The following is an 8957-nucleotide window of genomic DNA, read 5'->3' as shown; positions in this document are numbered from 1 at the left end:
GCTTAGTCAAGGCCATTAATGCTGGAGATGAGGCTATGGAGTTTTAGCCTTTGAAATTTTTAGCCCCTGAAATCTGATTTTGTGGACTGAAAATCAATACTACAGACAAGAGTTGTAAATTGTTGACAGTTTGGCTCCTTTGGAGCTGTTGAATCAGATGAGCGAAGAAGAGGGGAGGGGAAGAAGATGGAAATCGGTTTTCTTTTTTTTTTTTTGTTTTAACTTTTCTTTTTTGGTAAAAGACATATGGACTATGGACTAGTATTTGGGCTTTTGATTACTAATGTGGATGGACAACATGAACAAAGGTACCCACAAACAAATTTAAGGAGTTTGATTAATTAGAAATAATGAAATGAATAGTAAAACAAGTAAATGATTTAATTGAAACTTGTTAAATAAATCAAAACTAATTGAAATCATTATTTTAATGAACATAGTTATCAAATAAAATCGTATTATCATAAAAATAAATTTAAGTAGAATAATATTAAACTTTAATAAATAATAAAATAAGCTTTGAAAATTCGGGGTATTAGAGATAGCTTGAAACTTTCAGACTTGATCGTTTTCGACTTTCCTCGCTAATAAGCTCCTTGAAATAGTATAGATACATAGTTAGAACTTAGAACACATAATATTCTATTTGCATAACCAACATAAAAACTATGAAATAATATTAAATATTATGAAAACTTGAACTTTTCGGTAGTGCACATTTCCTTAAATTTATCCCAAGCAGGTTGAAGGATAAAAGAATATTTCCATGGTGGTTTTTTTCTCAACCTTCCAGTGGACTTCCTTAACAACCATAACTTTCTTAATCTTGTGTTGAAAGCCCTCCATCGATCATTAGCACGAGACAAGGTCCATTTTCTGTGGTCTTTTTGTACTGTGAACCCCTTCTACAAATATAGCAAATGATTATTTAACATATAACTAGGAGAACATGTGAGGAAAACTACTCTTTGTTTATTATAACTATGACACTTTTTGGCGGAAAATTGGGGAGTGCAGGGGGTGGGGCAGTGTAGGGGGTGGGTAGTGCATAGGGTGGGGAGTGCAGTGAGGGGGGCAGTACAGGGGTGGGCAGTGTAGGGGATGGGGCTGTGTAGGGGGTGGGCAGTGCAAGGGGTGGGGAGTGTAGCAAGGTGGAGAGTGAAGGGGTTGGGGAGTGCATGGGGGTGGGGAGTGCAGTGATGGGGGTTGTGTATGGGTGGGAAGTGCAGGGAGGGGGGAGTGCAGGGGTGGGGCGGCAGGGAGGTTGGGCAGTACACACCAATCCTCTACTACCAGGCCACTAATCACCTATATGCATGTAGGGGGATGTGTATGCATCAGTGCGTGTATAAGATTGTGCATAGAAAAAAAAAGAACATTCAAATGCTTTGTTTTATGCACACAAAAAAAGTTTTCTTGTTAAACAAGCTCAATTAAGATATATTGTTGCAAGCCTCATACATAATGATGTTGCATCTAGTTCTTAAACTCTAGATGTTGACCTAAATGTTAAGTAGCTCAAGTGCTCAACTAAGCACTTGCCATCAGAAACAGGTCAGTAAGTCCAGGAAACTGGCATCATTAAATTCTACAAGTTGACCTAAATGTAGTATCCCGAAGGGTTTAGCTTCCAACTAAAGTTTATATATGTGGGGAAAACAAAGATGAAATGACTGGCGTGGTAATGTAAGAACCTAAAAACAACAATAATTTGACAAAGAGCATAGAGCAAAAAATATGGCGACAACACCAAATGGAATGTAGGATCAACAATCAAGACAGTCAACAACACCCTGATTTAAGGTGCAAATTTACCAAGTGATCCGAAATAAGGAGGAGAGATGAAAATGAAAGAGGCAGTAAAAAGGGAGAAGCAAGGATACATTGGAGGGTTGGAGAAAAGCTAAGACGAATACCGTAGCTTAATGATGTAAGGTGTTGTATATATGGGCGTATAAGCCGTCTCAAACAACAAAAGATGGATACAGGAAACTGTATTTTATAGCATCAGAAACTGAACAATTTTTGCAGGTTGACCTTGGACATAAAACTCACATGTCCAATAGTCTAAATTAAAATTTCAGACAGATCTTACTGATACCTATTTAGGGGGGGGACTAGGCAATTTGGAAGAGTAGTCACCATCATTGAAGAAAAAACGATAAGCACATCGCACAAGTAATAATAAAATCTTTAGTTTATATTTTGACACTTATGTTTTGAGCCATGAGAAAATGTTGTCCACCATAGCTTATAGTCGATACTCAAATGAGAAATTAGACAAAACTCGCAGTTAAGAAAAATCCACTTTATGCTAAAACTGAAGAAAAATTTAAGAACCAAACAATAATAATGTGATGAGCTTACTGCAAACAGGTTTGCAAGTGGCACAGTCAACCTGACAGGTCCGCAAACATGCATCAGAGCAAGTAAACTCCATGTAGTAGCACCTAGGGTACTTCTTGTTCAAGAACCTAACACGCTTAAGATGAATGAAGGTGGTGGAGAGACTACAAAGCCACAAATTTGGGTCTAAAGTTTTAGTATATATATACAAATAGTTTTTGCATTGACAGATTATTTTGCCACTACTATAGTATAACGATGAAACATGTGCTTACCGTGATTATATCATATAACTCGTATAATTTGATTTCCAGAACATCATTCCAACTGTAATAGGTGATGAACACTCGTTCTCGAGTAGCTACACCAATATAGGTGGTAAAAGTGAGGCGTTTATCACCACGTGGATTCCTCCGAATTGGATGCCAATCTAAATAAATTTTATTTCCATTTTGAATAGACTTGCCCACCTTAGTGAGTACGGTACGTCCCCTCTCATCATCACGATTAGACTTTTTAACATCACAATCATCAGAAGAGGTTTGATCACCTTGAGAGCACACTTGCTTTTTCTTCTTGGCCATATAGCTACAATAATTGCAAATAGAGAAGCCATTAACAATATAGTAACATTGACTGATAACATAACATGCATTTATTATTAAACATTAGATCTAATTGATACATATAATCTAGGAACTTTTTAACGCCATATATTAGAAGGTTAAACATAAATTTGTTAGGATTTTAACGTCTAAAACACTCTAACAAGATTATAAAATATAAGTATTGAAATACTTGTAGAGTCTGTAATACTGTTGTGCTAACTTATATTCACTACTATAAGATTAAAACCATAAAAGGATGATAAAAAAAATAATAGTATTCAAACAACATAAGTAAGAAAAAGTAGAACAACATCAACACACCTCAGGTGTTTTACGACGACGCTTTCTAGGTTTATCCTTAGTACTCATTTTGTCAACCCATCACCTTCCTCACGGTCATCACGTACATATGTTGATGAATCTTCTACCTCATCGTCAAGAACACCCTCATTTTGAAAAATATTAGTTGTTGGTCTTACTTCCAAAACAACATCCTCATCATAATCATCAATGTCTTGTCGAGATCTTGGTGTTATAACGACTGACCTCTTCTTATCAGCTGGATCAGTAAGGTAAAATACTTGCTTCGCTTGACTAGCTAATATATATGGATCTTCATTGTGACCAAGCTTGTCAAGGTTGACTAAAGTGAAGCCTAACTCATCTATACTCGACCCGACATGTGAATCAACCCAATTGCTTCTGAAAATCGGTATCAAATATCCAATGTATTGCAAATCAATGATCTCATGAATGACTCCATAGTATGACATTTTAGCACATACAGGATGCTTGTCTTTAGAACTAGCAAAATGCATAGCCTCAACTTCAACTGTTACCCCACTATTCTGCATATCGCTATTTTCATCTTGATCTCTAGTGTAGAATGTACAACCATTTATGACATATCTCGAATAAAAGGAGGCATTGAAATTAGGTCCATAAGCTAGACTCTTGAGTCGATCAGAAATGGGATGGGATGAATCTTCAAGCTCTTTCATAACTTGAGTTTTCAACCAAGTGCTGAATGATTTGTTATGTTTGCTTAGTAATGATTTCTCATTTCCTCTTCGATTGTATTGCCTTAAATAAGCAATGTGTTGCTTAATATACGGTGCAACTTCATCCTCGTTAAAGAGAATATAAGTGTGCGCCATGTGCCACTGCTCATGAGACAAGTCAAGTTGCTTATGACCTAAAGTACCTTTTCCTTCCATTCTTCCACTATGTCGTGATATAGGAAGCCCAATCGTCTTTGCATTTCCTAAAAATTCACTAAAATATCCAGCAGCATCTTCATAAAGGGCTCGCTCAGCAATACAACCTTCTGGTCTAAAGTGATTTTTGACATATCCATTATAAGTTTTCATTTACCTTTCAAAGGGATATTTATTTCTTAACAAACGGGACCACAAAATCTTACCTCCCTCACCAAATGAACAGTTTAATGAGCCATGACATGGAAAAATGATGGAGGGAAGTACATCTCTAATTGGCACAGAATGATGACAATTGAAGTTTTTCCAAAGAATGCAAGTCTTTAGTATCTATGACTTTCCTATATATTGCATAAAAGAAAGAACATAATATGATAATAGCAAATTGGACTTTTTTTTAGGTAAAATTGAACGAATAGCCACGGGTAGCAAGTGTTGCATCAAAACATGGCAATCATGAGACTTAAGACCCACGAGCTTCAAATTTCCCATTGAAACAAGACTTCAAATATTAGAAAAATAACCAGCTGGTACTTTTACACCCACTAAACATTCACAACATTCTTTTTTCTCTTTCCTCGATAGTGTATAAGCCGCCGGAGGCAAAATATTCCTATTGTTTCTTTCAACGACGTTGAGCTATTCTCTGATCCTGAATGCTTTTAAATCTTCTCTAGCACTAACACCGTCTTTCGTCTTTCTTGAGATACTCAATAGTTGTCCAACTAAGCTACCACACACATTCTTCTCAATATGCATCAAATCTAGAGAATGTCTGACAAACAAAAATCTCCAATAAGGAAAACGTCATAACTCGCAACATTTCTTATATCCCTGTTTAGGAAGTTTGGTCCCACAGTTCTTTCCAAATGTAATCTCAATATCTTTAACCTTTTCAAACACATCTGTACCACTCAAGACTCTTGAACGTCCCCTTAGTTCTTGTTCCCCGACAAAAACCTTTTTCAATTTACGGTAAGGATGATCATATGGCAAATATCGACGATGTACATCAAAGATATCCTTTCCAGATGATGGAAGCCACTTTCCCCTGGTACCATCCTCACATATAGGGCAAGGGTGTTTTCCTTTCGTAGTATACCCAGAAAGATTATCATAGGTTGGATAATCTTGAATGTTGCAAAACAACATTGCTTTAAGGTTAAACGTCTCATTTTCGGTGTGCATCATACACTTCTACACCTGAATCCCAAAGCATCTTCAAATCATCAATGAGGGGAGCTAAGTACACGTCTATGTCATTTCCTGATTGTCTGGGACCAGAAATCAACCATGAAAGCATCATTTACTTTCTTTTCATCCATAGTGAAGGAGGTAGGTTGTAGGTAACCAAAATTACTCGCTAAGTACTATAGGTGGAACTAAGGGAGTAAAATGGATTCATACCATCGGTGGATAATACAAGGCGTAGGTTTCATTCTTCTTTACCAAACTCAGAGAATTTTCCATCAATAAACCTCCATTGTAGGGAGTCCGCTGGGTGTCTAAGTATATCATCCTAAATTTGATCGTTATGATGCCATGTCAACTTTTTCAGCATCTCCCGCATTTAAAAAAAAACGTTTAAATCTTGGTATTATAGGAAAGTATCACAAAACCTTAGTTGGAACTCCTTCTTTCTTCTTATACCGTGAGGCATTGCAAACTGGGCAACTCTGTAATGATTCACGTTAATTTCTATATAATATGCAGTTGTTAGGGTAAGCGTGGATTTTTTCATAAGGCAAGCTCATTGAGGACAATATCTTTTTTGCCTCATATGTATGACTCGGAAGGACATTATCACTTTGAAGGATATCTTTCACTACTTCAAGGAATTCAGTAAAACCCGCATCGCTCAACCCATGACCTGCCTTCAAATTATATAACCTAAGTACACTTGACAATCTTGTATACTTTCACACACTGTGTACAAAGGCTTTTTAGTATCAACTAACCATTTCTCAAACGTAGAAGGATTCTCATCAAACTTATCATGAAAATCCTATAACATATCTTTTAACCGATCACCTTCATCGACATTAGGACCTTCCTGCACACTTTTTCTAGAAGAACCTTCCTTATCCTCCCCATGCCACATCCAAACAGTATATGTTCTATCAAAAGCCGATTTGCTCAAACGATTAAGTATTTCATCTACTCTTTTATGCATAAAATTATGGCACCTAACACAAGAACAAGGTAACCTAGTACGACCTCCAGAGTTCTTCACAGCAAAATCGATAAATTCCTTTACTCCGGCCATATATTCGGGATCACCCGATTTTGACTTTGATATCCAACTGCGATCCATATCTACACACCAACAATTTAACATATATAAAGAATCATAGCATATTTACGTATGTGCACAAATTCATATACATGTAATCATAGGCCTTGGGTTCTTATCACTCCAACCTAACCCATCCTTGAACATTTAACCTCGCTAGTGAATGCGTAATTGTTTATCATTTTCAAGGAAAAATTCGACAACCTTAGTTCTCCAAATACACAATGTAGAGCATTCACGTCCAAGTGAGGTTACACTTACAAGGACAATCCCAAATAAGGGACTATTTAGAGCCTACTCCTAATGAGTAAACCCTGAATAGGTACTAGATCAATGCAAAATGAATATATGCAAGCAAACACAAAAGTAGGAAAATTTACTTACCTAATTAAGCCACGTATAGACAATGCAATTCAAGGTGCTAGCAACAACATAAGCCACACCTAAAATGAACAATAAACACATAAAACAAGTTAAATCATTATCTGATAAAATTGCATATAGTTAATTGACTTTAATATGTACACGATAAACAAAACCTGTCTAATGTATAATATATGAACAATAAGTGATCAGTATTAATACTATACTCCCTCTCAAAAAATTGAATTAGCATATTTACATATGCTCACACTCTAATAGAAATTTCTGGATCTTTCGCTGCTCACAACTACACATACAAACATAAATTCTACAACTTACCCAGTATCACAACAACAATAAGGTTAGCTTCACTGAATTTGAGTAGTAAAGTGTGTAACCTTTATGGCATGTTACCAATGAACTGATATCAATGAGTTAGCACCACAGACTACCAAATTAATCTTCAGCATCTCAAAAGGCCATTATCTGGGACTGGGAGGCTCTAAATCTATATAATGCCAAACTACATTGTAAAATTAGGGCACTTGTAAAGGAAATTGGAAGATAAGATAATCGCGGTGTAAAGGAAACGACAGTACAAAACTAGCTCTCAATCACATATCAGACAATAATCGCGGTGTGATGACACGAGCAGCTGCATCGATATTATACTCCAAGCGGCATATATTAAATATTATCACCATGCCAATTAGCATTGTAGACTAATCAACAATTACTAAGAAAATTAAATTTATCCTAAAGACAAAAAGTCAAAAACTCCAAGCAAAAACATCAGCAGATAAGCAGAAATGCAGAATAGTACATACTTCTTCCAAAATGAAAACCCAACAAACAGTAATGTATATATTTCTATTTCCTGATTATGTTCATGATAACAATAATACCTGAATGAAAAAAAAAAACTGTGAGTTATGAATAGCAAGAAGAAAATAATAGAAAAAATTCATTCAGGCATTTTAACAAACACATTATAGGCAACTAAAACTGAGAAGAGAAACAATATAACAGCAGAAAAGCTTGCTTACCAGACATAAATAAATAGCTTCAATTTCCTTTATAAGTTCCCTAATTTTATACTTTTTCGAAAATCTCTTTTCTTCCCAAATGAATCACAAATTGACGAAAAGAATCACAAATTCCAGAAGAATTGACGAAAAGAATTGACGAATTGAATCAAAAATTGACGAATTGAACAATGTGATAGCCCTTATTATGAATTTTACGAAAGCAAAGGTGGAATTTTGATGGAAGGATTTGGATTATGGGGAGAATTTGGAATATGGAGAGTGGTGGTTGTAGGGATGGTGTGCGACTTAAGTTATGAGATTGTTCAAGAAGCTATGGCGTAGTTCTGGTTTTTTTTTTTTTTTGTTTCTTTTGCCAGGTATTAACCATTATCATATAGGTAGAATAATATTAGGAGATGTAGTTTTTTTTTTCGATTGTATTTGTTGCATAATTTTAAAAGTAAATAGATTTATATATATAACTTATACAACATTAGTATTAATTGAAAAGATATTAAATTTTAAAATTATTATTTCTAGGAAATCGGTTCAAGTTAGAAGTAGCCTCTTAAATCTTCACAAGAAGAATATAGACGTATAATTGTGTAATATCTTAAAAAAAAATTGAATTTAAAAAATAATATATATCAAGGAAATCGGTTTTACTTGGAAGCAGTCTCTTATTTCACAACAACTTTTTTTATTACTCAAATACTTAAACTTAAAAGACTGGTTTTAGATAACCAATGGTTTTCTACCTTTAAGAAATGGGTTAGTAACCTCTACCGGTCTCTTGTAGGTAGTCTCTTTGGCCATTTTTGTAGTAATTTTAGGTGAGGTATTGGGCCTAATGGACCCAATGGCATTATTGTCCAATCTGCATAGAATTGTTTTTAGAGTAATGGGAATGTATTTTGATTGGGAGAACATTCTCCAATTATGTTTGGTAATTATGTAAAAGCATATGATACGGGGTCAATATGGGCTGTTTAGTACAAGGCGGGACACTGAGACCCAAAAATCAAGTCAATGGTGTTTGGTGAGGTATTGGGCCTAGTGGACCCAGTGGCATGATTGTCTAATCCCCATAGGAATGTTTTGA

At 35.4% G+C, this 8957-nt stretch overlaps 1 long non-coding RNA gene across 1 annotated transcript; it reads right to left on the bottom strand.

Annotated features, from left to right (window-relative positions):
- Positions 1–480: 480 nt before the first annotated feature.
- On the bottom strand, positions 481–8727 carry LOC104887113 (uncharacterized). Its single transcript, XR_007271098.2, has 3 exons — positions 7874–8727; positions 2622–2934; positions 481–905 (listed from the first exon to the last, which is right to left on the bottom strand). It is a non-coding gene; the product is annotated as an uncharacterized LOC104887113 (long non-coding RNA).
- Positions 8728–8957: the final 230 nt, after the last annotated feature.

The sequence above is a fragment of the Beta vulgaris genome, chromosome 2 (genome assembly GCF_026745355.1).
Source record: "Beta vulgaris subsp. vulgaris cultivar EL10 chromosome 2, EL10.2, whole genome shotgun sequence".
NCBI lineage: Eukaryota > Viridiplantae > Streptophyta > Magnoliopsida > Caryophyllales > Amaranthaceae > Beta > Beta vulgaris.
This window is presented reverse-complemented; position numbering and strand designations above follow the sequence as displayed.